This window comes from Pygocentrus nattereri, chromosome 3 (assembly GCF_015220715.1).
Source record: "Pygocentrus nattereri isolate fPygNat1 chromosome 3, fPygNat1.pri, whole genome shotgun sequence".
Taxonomy (NCBI): domain Eukaryota; kingdom Metazoa; phylum Chordata; class Actinopteri; order Characiformes; family Serrasalmidae; genus Pygocentrus; species Pygocentrus nattereri.
The window spans coordinates 35,965,455-35,982,070 of NC_051213.1; the positions used below are offsets into that span (position 1 = coordinate 35,965,455).

The 16,616-nt window shown below is 39.6% G+C and overlaps 1 long non-coding RNA gene across 1 annotated transcript; it reads left to right on the forward strand.

The window, feature by feature from the left end:
• Positions 1–2,415: 2,415 nt before the first annotated feature.
• Positions 2,416–16,148, forward strand: LOC119262945. The gene is made up of 3 exons (XR_005130018.1): positions 2,416–2,614; positions 7,513–7,629; positions 15,696–16,148. It is a non-coding gene; the product is annotated as an uncharacterized LOC119262945 (long non-coding RNA).
• The last annotated feature ends 468 nt before the right edge of the window (positions 16,149–16,616 follow it).

A 16,616-nucleotide genomic window follows, 5' to 3' on the forward strand; every position in this document is an offset into this window, starting at 1 on the left:
TATTATTATTATTATATATAAGGGACCTCCAAAAAAGGTTTGCTTCTTGCTTGCCCAGAGGCAAGACTAATTAGTGATTCCGTTATGGAATCTTACGCTGTCGGCTTCTCGTTCTGTCGAGTAATGCAAGGTACACAAACAAATGACCAACTGTGTAATCTTTTTGCTTCCTTTTTTAATTTTTGGGTAGAAACTGCCAAAAGTATGGCTTGCAGTTTTATTATGACTTCTGTAAAATTCTCCTGAACAGACTTTGTTGATGGCGCAGCTTGTTCCAGTGCCAAATTTTAGCCCATTCAGTCTACTTCCGTACTACTAGGCCAGTTAGATCCAGCACCATGCAGTATTTCTACCAGTGTTCTATGCAAAGTGTATTTCGATATTTATTTGCTTACAGAGGCAAGTTGTCCTTGCCAATTTGTCATTATCTACACTCATGCCACTATAATAGTAAACACTCTGGTACAGGATGGTAAGTGATCTTCATCTTGACGGTGAGATCATGTACTTTTTTCTTTTTCTTTTTTTTTTTTTTTTCTTTTTAATATATAAATAGTAAAGGAATTAGTAAAGGAACTGTCTTGCCAAATATTCCATAGAGCACTCAATTTTATTTTTATTTTTTATTTAAGTTCATCCCAAAGACCATCTTAAACTATGCCCAGCTGTGTAACACATTTTCAGCCATTTCATGTCTCTAGCACCCCCAAAAGTGGCTTCCTCGTCGACCTTGGTACATATACACTGCTGGAGAATCCAGCTTTCCACTTCATGGACTTGAAGGAAACATGGCTGACCACATGGATAACTCACTCTTTACTTCAGCCGTGTTCCCACGGAAAGTATTCATGTGGGCCAAATACATGTCATCTTCAAAAAGGTGATATTTGAATGTAACCTGAAGTAAATATGGTTTTGTGGGGGTTGCATTTTTTTGTCCTTGGATATTTTTATGTAAAGTTTTTCTACAGATTATTTTTTAAATAAATATCTTAAAAGACTGTTGGCTATTGTTTTGTTTCTTTCCTTATTGTCCAGCACGCCTGCATTGAAGTTTTTCAATCACACAGCCTCAGCTAATCCAAAATCTGCTTGTGGATATTTTTACACTTTCCAGGACCCAGTTCCTGTAGCTTTTGGCATTGTCCTGTTTGCGTCTCCTTGATCCTGGGAGCAAAAGCTGCGAAGGCACTGCCCTGCAGATGCTCTTCATTCCACTTGGAGGCGCTCTTGCATCACCATCATTAAGCCCTTTACTGTGAGCAACCTCTTGCATCTCAACCCCGTTATTCATGTCACTAAAAAGCACCATTTCCTATTTGTCCTAACTGCGATTACAGCCATCGTTTAGCGACAAGACTAAATATCAGCGCTGCCATTGCCAAATGCTGATAAAAGGCTTTGAAACCAGTGAAGTTCCCTATAGAAACTAGTCACAGAATATATGAAGATCCAAGACAAATATTTCTTATTCATGTTAATAACCAACATGCTGCTATATTTTAAACCCTAGTTGCTGAATTTGCGGTCTGAAAAGGTGAGGGGGATTGATTCCGCGCCAGTGTGACTGATGGGTGTTAATGTGCTCAGTGAGAGATTTTTCCATGCTCTCCAGAAGTTGTGCTACTTATTTTATGGACCGCACAAGTAAGGCAGAGAGAAATCTAGGGTTACATAAACAGTGACTGGCATTCGTACTCATTGCAAGTTGTAGTCAGAATCAGCAAAAAAAATAAATAAAATAAAAAATTTGTGTGTGTGGGAGACCTTTATTATAATATAATATAAAAGCCCTCACACACTTTGACTCACCAGTTGGATATGTCGCACATAATCGGATAGCCATGTACATTTCCCATAAATAAATAAATAAAGTTTGGTCATGGTCTACACAGCGTTTGTGCTGATAACTGGTTTGTCTCCCTGTTCTTATTTTTGTTAGCCTTTAGCATGCTAACCAGCCTGCTAGCAGAAGAAAGCGATGCAATTGTATCAGCAGTCACGTAGCTATAACAGCTAGCCTAGCTAATCGGATAGCCATTGTTTTCGAAATATAAGCCATTAAAAGCTTTTCTGCTGTTACCAAAGCTGTTTAGGTAAATGTGTCATATGGGCAGGTTCTGCTTCTGACTGACTGACTGGCTCGGTCTTAGGATCTCAGTGCCCCGCAGTACGTGGTATTTGTGTACAGAGTACCAAGTGTGACAGAAGGTGTCCTCTGTGGCAGAACGACGAGTAAATCTGTTCAAATTCTGTTCCCATTCCTGTAAAATGGAGTTCGTGGTTTTCCAGGCTAATTTCGAGCAGAGGGCCAGAGTTCAGTACAGGCAGCTGAGGAGCTTGGCATGCAGTCGAAGCCTTCGTGTACTAACAAATGGTGGCTGTCTCGGAGGGTGTGATGGTAGGCCTGAGGGAACATCTGGGGGGAATTTTACAGGCATGAAGCTGCGAACAAATGGGGAGTGAAAGCTCAGATGAGATCTGGGAATGAGCACAAAACCAATTTCATCTTGAAGGTCGCCTACTAGATCTCTCCTTCTTGCTGACCGCCCTGGGTTCAGCACTGGATGCAGTAATGCTGACCAAGATGAGAAAACCAGAGTGATTTCAACAGGTTGGTTCTCAAGTTGAAAACGCGTGTTGCTTTCTAACCAAGTAGGCAATTATACGTTTCAGCACAACCACAGCACCTTGAACTAAGCATTCATCATGTTTTTCAGTGTAAACACAATTCAGCTGAGGGATTGTGCACAGGAAGTTGCTTTAGCCTAAAAGACTTTTGAAAACTGGCATATAAAAACTTGGCACTGCACCAGTTATTTGAGGCTGATTCCCTCTGCTTGTGTTCAGACGTCTCTCCTCAAAACCTTCTAATATTTTGGGCATTGAAGAATTAAGTTTTCTCACAAGATTTTTAAAATGTTTCATTCCAAGAGGGTGAAAGGCGCCTAATTTCTTATTAAAGAAACCTTCTTGTATGTCCTGGTACATCCTCATTTTTCTTTCTACTGCAGGTTCTAATGAAGGTAGAGGAAGTCTTTTCTTACTCTGGCTTGTATTACTGCACAGTGTATAGCACAACAGCTCTGTAAGGCATTTGATTTCATCAGACAACCAAAATATCAGTTTGGATTTTTTGCCAAAATAATCTAATTTACACCATTTCAATTTTACCCCGGATGTAGTCGATAAATCAAGACATGTTTGATGTCTGAGGTTAATTTCTTTTTTTAGCTTCAAGGCTAGAAATAATAGAAGATTAAACAAGCATGAAAAGCATGCCTAAATCATCACACGACTTGCATCAAACTGTGTTGAGTAATCATACAGAGACTTGCTTTGTAGTTTCTGACGCTATCTAACTTTTGGTTATCTATCGAAATAGTCAAAAGTATCTCACATAGTTTGGGATAGTGTAGTGGTTAACACCTCTGCCTTCTACAGTCTAGACTGGGGTTTAATCCCCACCTGGGCAAGCACCCTATACTATACCAATAAGAGTCCTTGGGCAAGAGTCCTAACACCACCTTGGCCTACCTATGTAAAAATGATCAAATTGTAAGTCACTCTGGATAAGAGTGTCAGCCAAATGCCATAAATATTAATATAAAAATACAAATATAAACATAGCTAACAGTAGTGGCAGCCATTCCGAGGGCTGAATTTAATCTTTTGTCCATTTTTATAGACACTGTTGTGTAATAAAATGTCCGAAACCACAAAAGCAAGTCAATTTGAGATTAGCAATGCAATGTTGATTAGTGGAGTATATGCTTCCAGAGATGTGAAAACTTGGACTTTGGCTTTATGGATTGAAAAAAAAAAAGCTTTTTTTGTCATATTACTAAGAACTTCCACAAGCCATGTATTTTATTATACAGCAGTATTTAACATAGAAACCTTCGCCTCTTGAAGTAGCATTTGCTTATGAAATTACCACCAGTATGGAAATGCTCATTTTACTAGCGCTTCTCTGGGTTTGGCTATGTTATGTTAGAGCCAAGCTAGCAGTGGTTTACATTCTACTTTTGTTGTTGTTGATTTTTTTTTTTTTTTTTTTTTTTTTTGGAACAATATTTGCCTTATTTAAACACTGACATTTGAAGTTTGTTAGACATGCTTGTTAAATATTGTTTATTGGATACTTTTATATCTTCAGTTAATCCTTTAGTAAAGTACTTAAACTTAGTCCACTTAAGCCTTACCGAACATTATTGGAGGAACCAGGTAGCATTCTCTGCTGTTCTGTGTCACAGGCCCAGTCAAAAACCTTTGTCAAGCTTTCAGTCCATGGAAGAGATTTCTACAGATTTCCTGAATTTTTTGGATGCTGTTATGCATCCAGAGTGAAATACCTAAATTCCTTGCCATCACTTGCTGAGGAATGTTATTTTTAAACTCTTACATTTTATTCTGATGCATTTTTGGCAAAGTGATTAGCTTTGACCCGCCCTTGCTCATTATGGGCTAGGCCTTTTCTGGATGCTTTTTTTAAATCCAAGCATGATCACATCCCCACTCTTAACTTTTTCTCATCATTCACCGACCTTCCTAGTCTTAGAATTGCTCCTGTCCCAACTTTTTTGGAATGTGTTACAGGCATCAATTTCAGAATTAGTGTAAATTTCAAATACAGGGTGTCCCAAAAATTGACATAATTTGAGATGTGAATATCTGAGTAACTGAATATCCTAGGCAAACAACATTTAAATAGGCTTCATGTTGAACAATACAAGATTTATCAAAATTCGAATAAGAAATACTGAGAGATGTCGATTTTGTAACTGATTTCAGAAAACTTCACAAATGCTCAATCTTCTGATACTGGTGGTCGCCCAGGTCCCTTTGCATTGCGCGCACAGCCTTCCTCTTTTAATTTTTTGTGCCATGTCCAAATCTGCTTTCCATTTGATGCATTTATATTGAAATTTATTGAAAATTCATGCTGCACACTCTTGTTTGACTGTGTTCAAACATTTTCTAACACACAAAATGCCTTTTCACCATTCTGAACACTATTCTAAATTTAATTAAAAATTAAACTTAATTTTTACACATTTTGTTAAAATTTGAGATCATTTGAGAGAGAATTAGCTGTTATTAGACTACGAAATTGTCATTTTTTGGCACATTAAAACATAAAACATGAAATATTATGTCTTTGTACCACTTTCATTTAAATGCAGCTCAAAGTGGATTTTTAAATCACTGCTTTCTGTTTTTATTTGCATTTCACAAACTGTTCCAACTTTTTTGAATTTCGGTTTGTAAAATGCTCTTTTACTAAAATGGGTGTTAAAAGGCTAACACAAATGTCTACTTCTGCACATCAAGTCGTCAAAGGTAAGATTTAAATGGTCCATAAACATTTTATGCCCACTTTGGCAGTAGGCTTTAGCCTAAGATGCTTGACTGTTTAGGTTTTAAGGTTTGCTGATGTTTTTGAGTTTTTATCAGCTTTGCTCAACTGACTGAATTTAACTTGGTCATGTGAGCTTCTCAGGGGGCTATACATTTTCACAAACGGACACAAAAGCTTTATAGTAAAGGGTGGTCCAGTGTTAGTTGTGTTTATGGGAAGCCTGAAATCCTGTTAATCTGTACAGTCTTGTTATTGTATTGCAGCTTTGGATTAGGATGGTAACTGCAGTGCTGTCAGCAATATATAGCCAGATAGTATGTTTGTAAAATGTATAAAATGTATCCTGGAAAAAAAAATATATTTTGGGCCCCCCAGGAGAGCTTGTCCAAGAAAGTTCTGGTGCTGGGGCTCCAGCATTAAGTAGTCAACGCTTTTAAAAGGTGCAGAGGGTTCCTTGTAGAGATGCCATAGAAATACTTTGGTTCTCGAAAGAACCTTTCAGTGATTTTGTTTTTTGTATTTTTTTCTCATTTTCATAAATGAGACAGGTGAGTGTGAAGAACCTTTCTAGAAGTTTAAAGATCCTCGACATAAGGCTTCTATACCAATTAAAGCATTTTCTTTGGACCATCCAAACCAAGTACTATTTAGGAACGTTTATTTTTAAGCCTGTGCTCTGAAAGATATCACATTCTGATTACCAGGCACTGAATCATGGTCAAGACTGCCAACGGTAAGCTTCATTAGAAAGCTAAAGCAGAAAGCTAAAGTTGAGTCTTAACAGGAATGCTGTAAATAGTCTTTTGCAGCCTGGCATGCCAGACCGTCTAACAAAGCCATGAGTTTGCTTTCTGGCATCTCCACAATGCTTTGACTGAAGTTGGCAAAAAAATGAACCCCCTCCTTGATAGCTTTGAAGAGGTTCATATACTCGTCTTTCTTACCTGTACGCTCACTCTTTGTCCTCTGTAGAGGGTAGAGAAACCCACACTCAAGTGAAAGTATTCTTCCTCCTTTGACATCGACCATTCAAATGAAAGCAAAAATTAGCCCAGCAGAAACATTCTGAGTAGGTGTAAACAAGGATCAGGTCCAAAAATTCCTTGAGTGCTGAGATTCCTGTAGAACTGTGGAGGAACACTCTGCTACATCTAGTAACTGTCAGCATATCTTCTTCTTTTGGCTGCTCCCTTTAGGGGTCGCCACAGCGGATCATCTGCCTCCATCTATCCATTGCCTCCTCTACTTTCACACCAGCCATCTCCATGTCCACCTTCACTACATCCATAAACCTTCTCTGTGGTCTACCTCTTCTCCTTCTACCCGGCAGCTCCATCTCCAACATTCTTTGACCAATATATCCACTATTCCTCCTCAACACATGTCCAAACCATCTCAACCTGGCCTCTCTGGCTTTATCTCCAAACTCCACCTTCACTGTCCCTCTGATCTGCAGCAACTGTCAGCATATGGAAATTTAAAATGCCAAAGCTCCAAAGTGAGAGTTAGGCCTGTCACAATTACTACATAGCCCTCTTATTGTATTTCTTTAAGATAACAGCAGTTATTTTCCACTGTATGTAGATTTTTCCATCTTGAAATTGTGGAAACAAACAAAGTGGGTTGAGGCAAATGTCTGTAAACAAAGCAGAATTCACATTTATTGAGACACATCATATGGCTTACAAAAACATAAAGTTATAATTTTGACTCGTGCTATGACACCTTTAGGGGGCAGCAGTGAGCAATGTTAATGCCTTTAGAGGGCAACAGTGAGCACCTTTTGTTTATCTGATATTTAACATCTTTAGAGGGCGACAGTGAGCAATGTTTGTTTATTTGATGTTTAACACCTTTAGAGGGCGACAGTGAGCAATGTTTGTTTATTTGATGTTTAACACCTTTAGAGGGTGACAGTGAGCAATGTTTGTTTATTTGATGCTTAATGCCTTTAGAGAGCGACAGTTCTCGACAGTGGAGACATGGGCATATACAGTAGTCAAAACAACCTGAACAAGTACACTTTTGTGCATTATTTGAACCACCTGCTACCAACTATTTATCTTGTAAATAAATAAATAAATCTTGTCAGATTTCACCAGTGATCCTCATATGTTTTTGAAATGATAATGTTTTGTTTGGGTTTGTAGGCCACTTGTTATGCAAAGAGACAGCAGCCTTATCTTTCATCATTGGAAATAACTGCCTAGAGGCATTGCCAAAACGGCCACTGAGTGTACAGGCTTTCTGTAAGGACTTTGGCAGTGGTAAGTTATGTTTAATTATTTCAAGCTTGTTGACACCTTTTGGGTTGTTTTTTTTTTTTGATGTGTGATCTTTGTAGAATCTTTTTGAAGTTTAAAAAGCCACCCCAATGTTGTTTTAGTAAAAAAAAAAAAAAATCTGGAACTATACATTGAAGCCAACCTTTATGTTTTGTGTGCAGTAGTAAATGTATTGCCAAGTATAAATTGACCAAAATATAACTAATTCAACAGTAAAGTACAGAAAACTGAGTAAATAGAAGTTACTAACCACTTTTATTCTCTGCCTACCTACACTGAGGCTTGGTGGTGAGCGTGATGTAATGCACCACTCCAGCCATCAGGCGCCTGGGGCGAGAGAACATGTCTCGTTCACCATGAATGATGGCCTCTTCACTTTGATTCTTTAAGGAATTACAGTTTGGCGTGGCAACCGTCGGCTCTCAGGCGCGGTTTGGTGGGGATATTAGCCGCGCTGGGTGATTTGCTGCCTCTCTGGCTAGACAGTTCTCATTTTTCACCCTCAAGGTGGGGACTGTCACCTCATCAAACTCAATAACACGCAAACATATTCATGTGGTATCAGTCTTACAGCTTGTTTGTGGATGTCTAAGTCTTGTGTTTTAGATATATTACCATGCTTATGAGTAGAATGGCTGTCCTCCCTTTTTAATGGGCCCATTTTCTATATTTTTCTTCCCGTTTCTCTTTTTATGCACCAAAAACTTCATACTTCATTTTTACATAACCATTTTTCAACTTCTCTTTCATCCCTCACAATTAAACAGGACTTTAAGACTGATATATGTAATATGTAAATGAGCTCTGTTCTGATTGGCTGCCTTTTAGTGTGCCTCATTCAAAAATCAGTCCAGGCTGAGACACTGCTTATAACATATATGTGAATGAGCAAGCTAGGCTGCTGTCTACTAAATAGGACTGTCTAACTGTATGGATTGGTGGTACTTTTAACTGTATGGATTGGTGGTACTTTTAACTGTATGGAGACGGGTATACTTTGAAACTTAGCAATTTTTACATACTACATCAAACTCAAAATGGTTTTCCATGATATAGGCTCTTTGAAAAAATCTCACTTCAATATTAATGTAGAAAGCATTTATTTTTCATCTGCATCTTTTTATTTCTAATTTAAGAACTTCAAAATTGGCCCTGTTCCCAAACTGAGGCCATTTACACCAAGGTATTGGGGTAAAACTGCATTTTATGTGGATGGCAGCCAACCTCTAAAAAAGCCAGGTATTGACCACGCTTAATTGTAACTTTGACTAACTCTGCTGTAAATCTCTTTGGCTGACACCACAGAAGTTAAAGACAGCAGCAAGATAAGCAGATATATGAAAAGCTCCACTAGAGGATAAAAAAAAGCATCTAGTATGCTTACATAAATATGTATGAGTCATATTAGGCCCTCTGCATACATATACACAGTGTGGTGTTTATCACTACAGTTCACAAAGCCCTGCAAGGCACTGCAGCGGAAACTAGAGGAAACTGTGTTAAGCTCTTTGTGTGGACCCAGTGTCCCCAGCTAAAAGGGCCTCTACCGTTGAAAAAAAAAAAAATAATAACAAACAGGTCATATTTTAAAATTGAGCTGCTTTTGTGATTCATGAAAGCTAGTGCATTTGCATATATTCAGTCATTTATTTTATATATATATTTACACACTATATTGCCAAAAGTATTTGCTTGTCTGCTTTCACACACATATGAGCTTGAGTGACATCCCATTCTTAATCCATAGGGTTTAATATGATCTCGGCCCACCCTTTGCAGCTATAGCAGCTTCAACTCTTCCGGAAGGCTTTCCACAAGGTTTAGGAGTGTGTTTATGGGCATTTTTGACCATTCTTGCAGAAGTGCATTTGTGAGGTCAGACACTGATGTTGGACGAGAAGGCCTGGCTCGCAGTCTCCGCTCTAATTGTTCTGTTGGGTTGAGGTCAGGACTCTGTGCAGGCCAGTCAAGTTCTTCCACACCAAACTTGCTCATCCATGTCTTCATGGACCTTTCTTTGAGCACTGGTGTGCAGTCATGTTGGAACAGAAAGGGGCTGTCCCCAAACTGTTCCCACAAAGTTGGGAGCATGAAATTGTCCAAAATCTCTTGGTGCTGAAGCATTAAGAGTTCCTTTCACTGAAATTGATTGCCAGACAGAGAAGCGTGATTCGTCACTCTAGAGAACACGTCTCCACTGTTCTAGAGTCCAGTGGCGCCGCTTTACAACACTGCATTCGACACTTTGCATTGCATATGGTGATGTAAGGCTTGGATGCAGCTGCTCAACCTTGGAAACCCATTCCATAAAGCTCTCTATGCTGTTCTTGGGATAATCTGAAGGCCACATGAAGTTTGCAGGTCTGTAGTGACACTGCAGAATGTTGGCGACCCCACATTTTACGTGGCCTACCACTTCGTGGCTGAGTTACTATCGTTCCCGATCGCTTCCACTTTGTTATAATACCACTGACAGTTGACTGCGGATTGTTGCACAGGTGGTTTCTGATCACGGTACCACACTGGAATTCACTGAGCTCCTGAGAGCAACCCATTCTTTTGCTAATGTTTGTAGAAGCAGTCTGCAGGCCTAGGGACTTGGTTTTATACACCTGTGGCCGTGGAAGTGATTGGAACACCTGAATTCAATGATTTGGATGGGTGAGTGAATACGTTTGGAAATATAGTGTAAATATGATAACATCTCCTTATTTCTATGCTCATTGTCCATTTTGTCAGTTCCACTTACTATATACATGCACTTTGTAGTTCTATCATTCTCAGCACTGCAGTAACATTGATGTGGTGGTGTGTTAGTGTGTGTTGCACTGGTATGAGTGGATCAGGCACAGCAGTGCTCCTGGAGTTTTTAAACACTGTTTCCACTCACTGTCCACTCGATTAGACACTCCTTGTCTAGTCCACAGAGCAACACACACTAACACACCACCACCACATCAGTGTTACTGCAGTGCTGAGAATGATCCACCACCCAAATAGTAACTGCTTTTTGAGGGTCCTGGGGGTCCTGACCACTAAAGAACTGGGTAAAAGGGGGCTAACAAAGTATGTAGAGAAACAGATGGACTAGTCTGTAATTGTAGAACTACAAAGTGCACCTATATAAGTGGAGCTGATAAAATGGACAATCAGTGTAGAAACAAGAAAGTAGTCAAAATGTTATGTCTGATCGGCATATATACACACACACACACACACACACACACACACACACACACACATACTTTTAATGTAAGTCAATGGAACCAGACATTTTGGGCTAAGTCATTTTGGGCTTTTTCTTTTGGTCCATTCATCATGACATTTACTTATAATGTAAAGTAAAAAATGGAGATGCAAGGTTTTTTTTCAGTGACGTATATAAAATTATGTTTCAGATGTATATACGGTTTCATATATTCATCCTACAACAGTTTAGCTCTGCCCATTCATGTTGAAGTTGTAAGAGGTGTTTCAGCGCGGACTGCTTTTTGAATGGGGCACAATGCAGGTCAGCCAATCAGAATATAGATTATTTATATATTGTTGTTGTCTCCAAAAAGAGACAAAAACTTGTGTTGGGACAAAACCTCCTACCTACATTTTTTTTATCATAATTTTAAATCCCTGTTGACTCTTCATTCTCTCAATATTTCATGATGAATGGACTAATAGAAATGGTCCAAACTTGGAATAAATCATTTATGCATCAACCATTAAATTATTAATTCCAAGTAAAGAAAGAAAGAAAAGGCCAACATGATGATTTAACGATATGACAAAAAAATGAACAGCAACAAAAATGTAGGTAGGAGGTTTTGTCCCGACACTGACGATATAAGAGACCTAAAGGAACATTAAGGATTGTTTTATTGAAAGGGCAGTACAGAGGTTAGAGAATAGTAAAATAAAGTGAATTATGTCAGTTTTTAGTATATAAAACCACTCAAAAGATATAGGTAGGTGAACTACAAGACAAATGTAAGATATTTATTAGAAACCTCTAACATGTAGCTTCACCTTGCTGCTGTAGAGACTGTAGCTTGTCTGTTGTTGCAGAATTTGTGTTAGCATTTCCACAAAGGCGAATTTCTGAACACAGAGCTGCTCTTGGCTGGATATTTTTTTCGGTGGTTCACTCTCAACCGAGCAGTGACCCTGGTGTGTAAAAACTCCAGCCACACTGCCAGCACCACATACTACCATACCACTACCACGTCAGTGTCACTGCTGTGTTGAGAACGATCCCCCATCAACAGCAGCTCTGTGGTCAGGCACTGATCAATGAGAAATAGAGTAGAATGTGGGCGACCCAGTGTGCATCAATAGATGGGCTACAGTCTGTAACTGCACACCTATACAGTGGAGCTTGGCGGAGCTCATAAAGTGGTGAGTGAGTGAAAATACAAAGTCGGGATTTCTAATAAAGTGGCCGGTGCGTCGTATAAATGTTGTTGGGCCCAAAGTAGTTTCAGCCCAGCAGCTTGATGCTAGCAGTGTTTCATTTTTATCAGAACTGAGGATGAGACAAATTATACCTGTTGGACTTTTTTTTTGAGTATCATAGATCGATGCCTTACCATTTGTTGTCCAATCAAAAAAAAAGAGAGAGAAAAGAAAAGAAAAAAATCATGATGGTGTCATTTTTTGGGAACAAATGAGCTGACAATTATCTTGTTCAGTTTCAGCCAAGGCTTTCACAGTGGCTGAATAAAGCTAGAAAGTGGAGCGTATTGTGCTGAGGAATCAGACGAGAGAAAAATAAAAATCAATAGAAAAATATCCATTAGATGCATTCATTCTCAGAGGACATGAACTGAATGTGAGCTCTTTTCAGCTCAATTCAGACTGAGCGGAATGAAAGAAAGCGGTAAAAATGAAGATAATAAGTAGATGAGCTAATGATATGCTAACATGTTCTGAAAAACTGCATTTTGCACAATATAATGCTTAGACTTATGCAACTTGTTTCTTATGTAACCGAAGAAACTTCTGTTCTCTTGCCACATAAATATGCTTAAATCAACACACACTACTGTAGGAGAAATGACACACAGGCAGCTGAGCAGTGGCTATTAGAGGAAAACAATGCATTATTTATGAGGGAAACGTAGTATGTTAAAGAGATGCAGTTTGAGCTTTGATTCATTTCAGGGTGAAATAATAAAGAATATCTATTAACAGGCAGTCTCAGTCAGCCTCTCTCTCTCTCTCTCTCTCTCTCTCTCTCGATCTCGCTCTCACTCTCTCTCATCAGGTGTTGCATGAATGCACATGGTTAGGTCATTAGAATGACCTTTATGAATTTAACCTGCCTTACATCAGTTCTGTCATCAGATACAGCCACACAAGACCAAACCATTTGAAATGGCAGGCAGCAGAATGCCTTACCTAATACCGTACAGTCACATACAGTTCTGTGTAAAAGTCCACCCTTCATTTTTTAATATCCAATTAACGCAGCAATTCAATAAAATAAGATTAAAAAATGAAAGTGAAGATAGGAGGTGGAAGTGAGGGCAGCTTTAAAAAGGTTGAAGAATGGAAAGGCAGTTTGGTCCAGATGACATACCTGTGGAGGTATGGAGATGTTTAGGAGAGAAGGCAGTGGACTTTTTAACCAGGTTGTTTAACAAAATCTTGGAGAGTGAGAGGATGCCTGATGAGTGGAGAAGCAGTGTACTGGTCCCCATTTTTAAGAACAAGAGTTGTTGAAGCAAGGCTAAGGCGAGAGGTTCAGATCAGTGAGCAGCAGTTTGGTGTCATGCCCAGAAAGAGTACCACAGATGCAATTTTTGCGTTGAGAGTGTTGGTAGAGAAGTACAGAGAAGGTCAGAAGGAGCTACATTGTGTCTTTGTGGATCTAGAGAAGGCATATGATAGGGTGCCAAGACAGGAACTGTGGTACTGTATGAGGAAGTCAGGTGTAGCTGAAAAGTATGTTAGGGTGGTGCAGGACATGTATGAGGATAGTGAGACAGTGGTGAGGTGTGCAGTTGGAGTGACAAATGGTTTCAAGGTGAAGGTAGGGTTACATCAGGGATCAGCTTTGAGCCCCTTCTTGTTTGCAATGGTGATGGACAGGTTGACAGATGAGGTCAGGCAGGAGGCTCCATGGACCATGATGTTTGCAGATGACATTATAATCTGTGGTGAGAGTAGAGAGCAGGTGGAAGAGAATCTGGAGAGGTGGAGGTTTGCACTGGAGAGGAGAGGAATGAAGGTCAGTAGAGATAAGACGGAATACATGTGTGTGAATGAGAGGGAGGCAGGTGGAAAGGTGAAGATGCAAGGAGTAGAGGTCATAAAGGTGGATGACTTCAAATATCTTGGGTCAACCATCCAGAGCAATGGACAGTGCAAAAAAGAGGTGAGGAAGAGGGTGCAGGCAGGATGGAGTGGGTGGAGATGGGTGTCAGGGCTGATGTGTGACAGAAGGATAGCAGCAAGAGTGAAAGGGAAGGTTTACAAGACAGTAGTGCGTCCTGCTATGATGTATGGTTTGGAGACTGTGGCTCTGTCTAAAAGACAAGAGGCTGAGCTGGAGGTGGCGGAGATGAAGATGCTGAGATTTTCGTTGGGAGTGACAAGGATGGACAAGATTAGAAATGAGCAGATCAGAGGGACAGTGAAGGTGGAGCAGTTTGGAGATAAAGCCAGAGAGGCCAGGTTGAGATGGTTTGGACATGTGTTGAGGAGGAATAGTGGATATATTGGGCAAAGAATGTTGGAGATGGAGCTGCCGGGTAGAAGGAGAAGAGGCAGACCTCAGAGAAGGTTTATGGATGTAGTGAAGGTGGACATGGAGATGGTTGGTGTGAAAGTAGAGGAGGCAGTGGATAGATGGAGGCAGATGATCCGCTGTGGCGACCCCTAAAGCGAGCAGCTGAAAGAAGAAGAAGACTCGTCACCATTATTACAGCTGTCATTATTTTAAGGTGATTTGCTTTCAGTTTTTCAACGAAATCTGGAGAAATATTTTTCCCGCCTCAGTCAGTTCAGTCTTAGATGTTGGTTGCATTTTCTGTTTCTCAAGATTCAAATAAACCCAAACACATTAAATGATAATGAAGTCTGGAGTCTGTGGTCGTCAGTCCATTTATTTGAGAACATCAGCAGCTTCTTTGTGTGATTTTTTTTTTTTTTTTTCTCAGTGAGGCCTTATAGCATTGAGTTGTCTTCTTACTGTGGAAGGATGGACACAAACACATGGATTTTTTCATGAATTCAAGGCTACACTGACATGGTGGTGGTAATGGTAGCGTGTGTGTGTGTGTGTGTGTGTGTGTGTGTGTTGTTGAAGTTTTTAAAGTCAGTGTAACTGCTAGGATAAGAGTGGACCACCACCCAAAAATCTGAAATACTTTCATGATGTAACGAACCCTTTAATTATGCAAAAGTGTATTTGAGTATTCATGGCTCTATACAGAACCATCTTCTTTACTAAAGAACCCTTGAAGAGCCCTCTTTTTAAGAGTGTATGTACAGTTGCTTAACAGAGCTCTATTGTGGATGTATTAATATATTTCTGTATTCATGAAAATGTTGAAGAATTGCTATTAATATGAAAGACATTTTGACCAAGACTAATGACTAGGGGTGCATGATCGTAATTGACTGAGATTGAAATCAGATGTTTTGCTCCAAACATGAATTCAGCAGACATTTTATCATTTTGACTGATCTGTGTAATAGTTTTAAGATGTTAATAGGCAGGTAAGTGTACTCATGCTGTATTTGAATGCTTCTCCTCAGAGACATCCCCAAGTTTCGTCACTTAGCCTCACAAATAAATGTACAAACTCAAATCCAAAAAAAGCTGGAAGCATTTTAGATAGTAAAAAGAATCTCTTCCAATGTTCTGCAGTTGTTTTCTTACTACAAGGTCTGCTCCACCTTCATTTTGTCTAAAAAGCTACAGAAATGGTTATAAAATAAGTGTTGATGTTAAAATTCATAATTCCAGTGATGATGCCATTAATGCCTGTCCATGTTTTCATAATTATTGATGTTTTCATGGGATGTTGACTGTTTTTATGTGAACGCAGGACCCAGATGCTATGGAAACCACTTTTCCATCACGCTGTCAGTGAGCTGAAGATCTCCTGGATGTTTATCTAGTTGAAAACACAGATTGTGTATGTGTGACGAAGGAGCAGCAAGGATGAGTAAGACTGCTTTTGCTTTCTGAAGGTCAGAATCTATCAGCCCAAACATCTGCTGTTCACACACGAACAGCCATCCATTCCCAGATCTGCTTGCAATCTTCTTGTGTCAGTGGAGCTGCAGTATGTTGGGAGAAATGAAGGATGTTTCTCTGCATTGTTGCTTGTTTAATTTGCATGCTGGTTTCAAAGAAATATATAAAATATAAGCTAATATGTTGTTTTTGATGTATGGTGGTGATATGAGTAGCGCAGACATGAGCAGATGTGCATGTATAATTTGTATGTGAAGAAAATATTGAGCTTTCAGATCTGCTCTGTCTCCACCGCCAGGCGTCACTGAGAGAGATAGGACTGGCAGGTAAATCAAATGTGGATGATTAATTTTCTACTGTGGGATTTATTTAGCCATCCAGTGTCAAATGAACGTGGCTATTGTAGGATGAGGGAGGGACTGAAATTGCTTAATTTGTCGCTGTTCATGACTGAATACTGCTATTTTAATAAAGACCCCATTGGGACACACTCACTGCTGCTAAGCTACAGCTGCATTTCGAATATACGCAACATCCATCCATCATAACACTCAAAACAGTTAGGGCCCATGATGTTTCGTATCATGACACAATATTTCAGAATCATTGAGCATGTGCAACAGATACTGTGGAGTTTGCATGTTCTCCCCGTGTCTGCGTGGGTTTCCTCCAGGTTCTCCGGTTTCCTCCCACAGTCCAAAGACATGCAGTCAGGCCAATTGGACATGCTAAATTGCCCCTAGGTGTGAGTGTGTGAGTGACTGTCTGT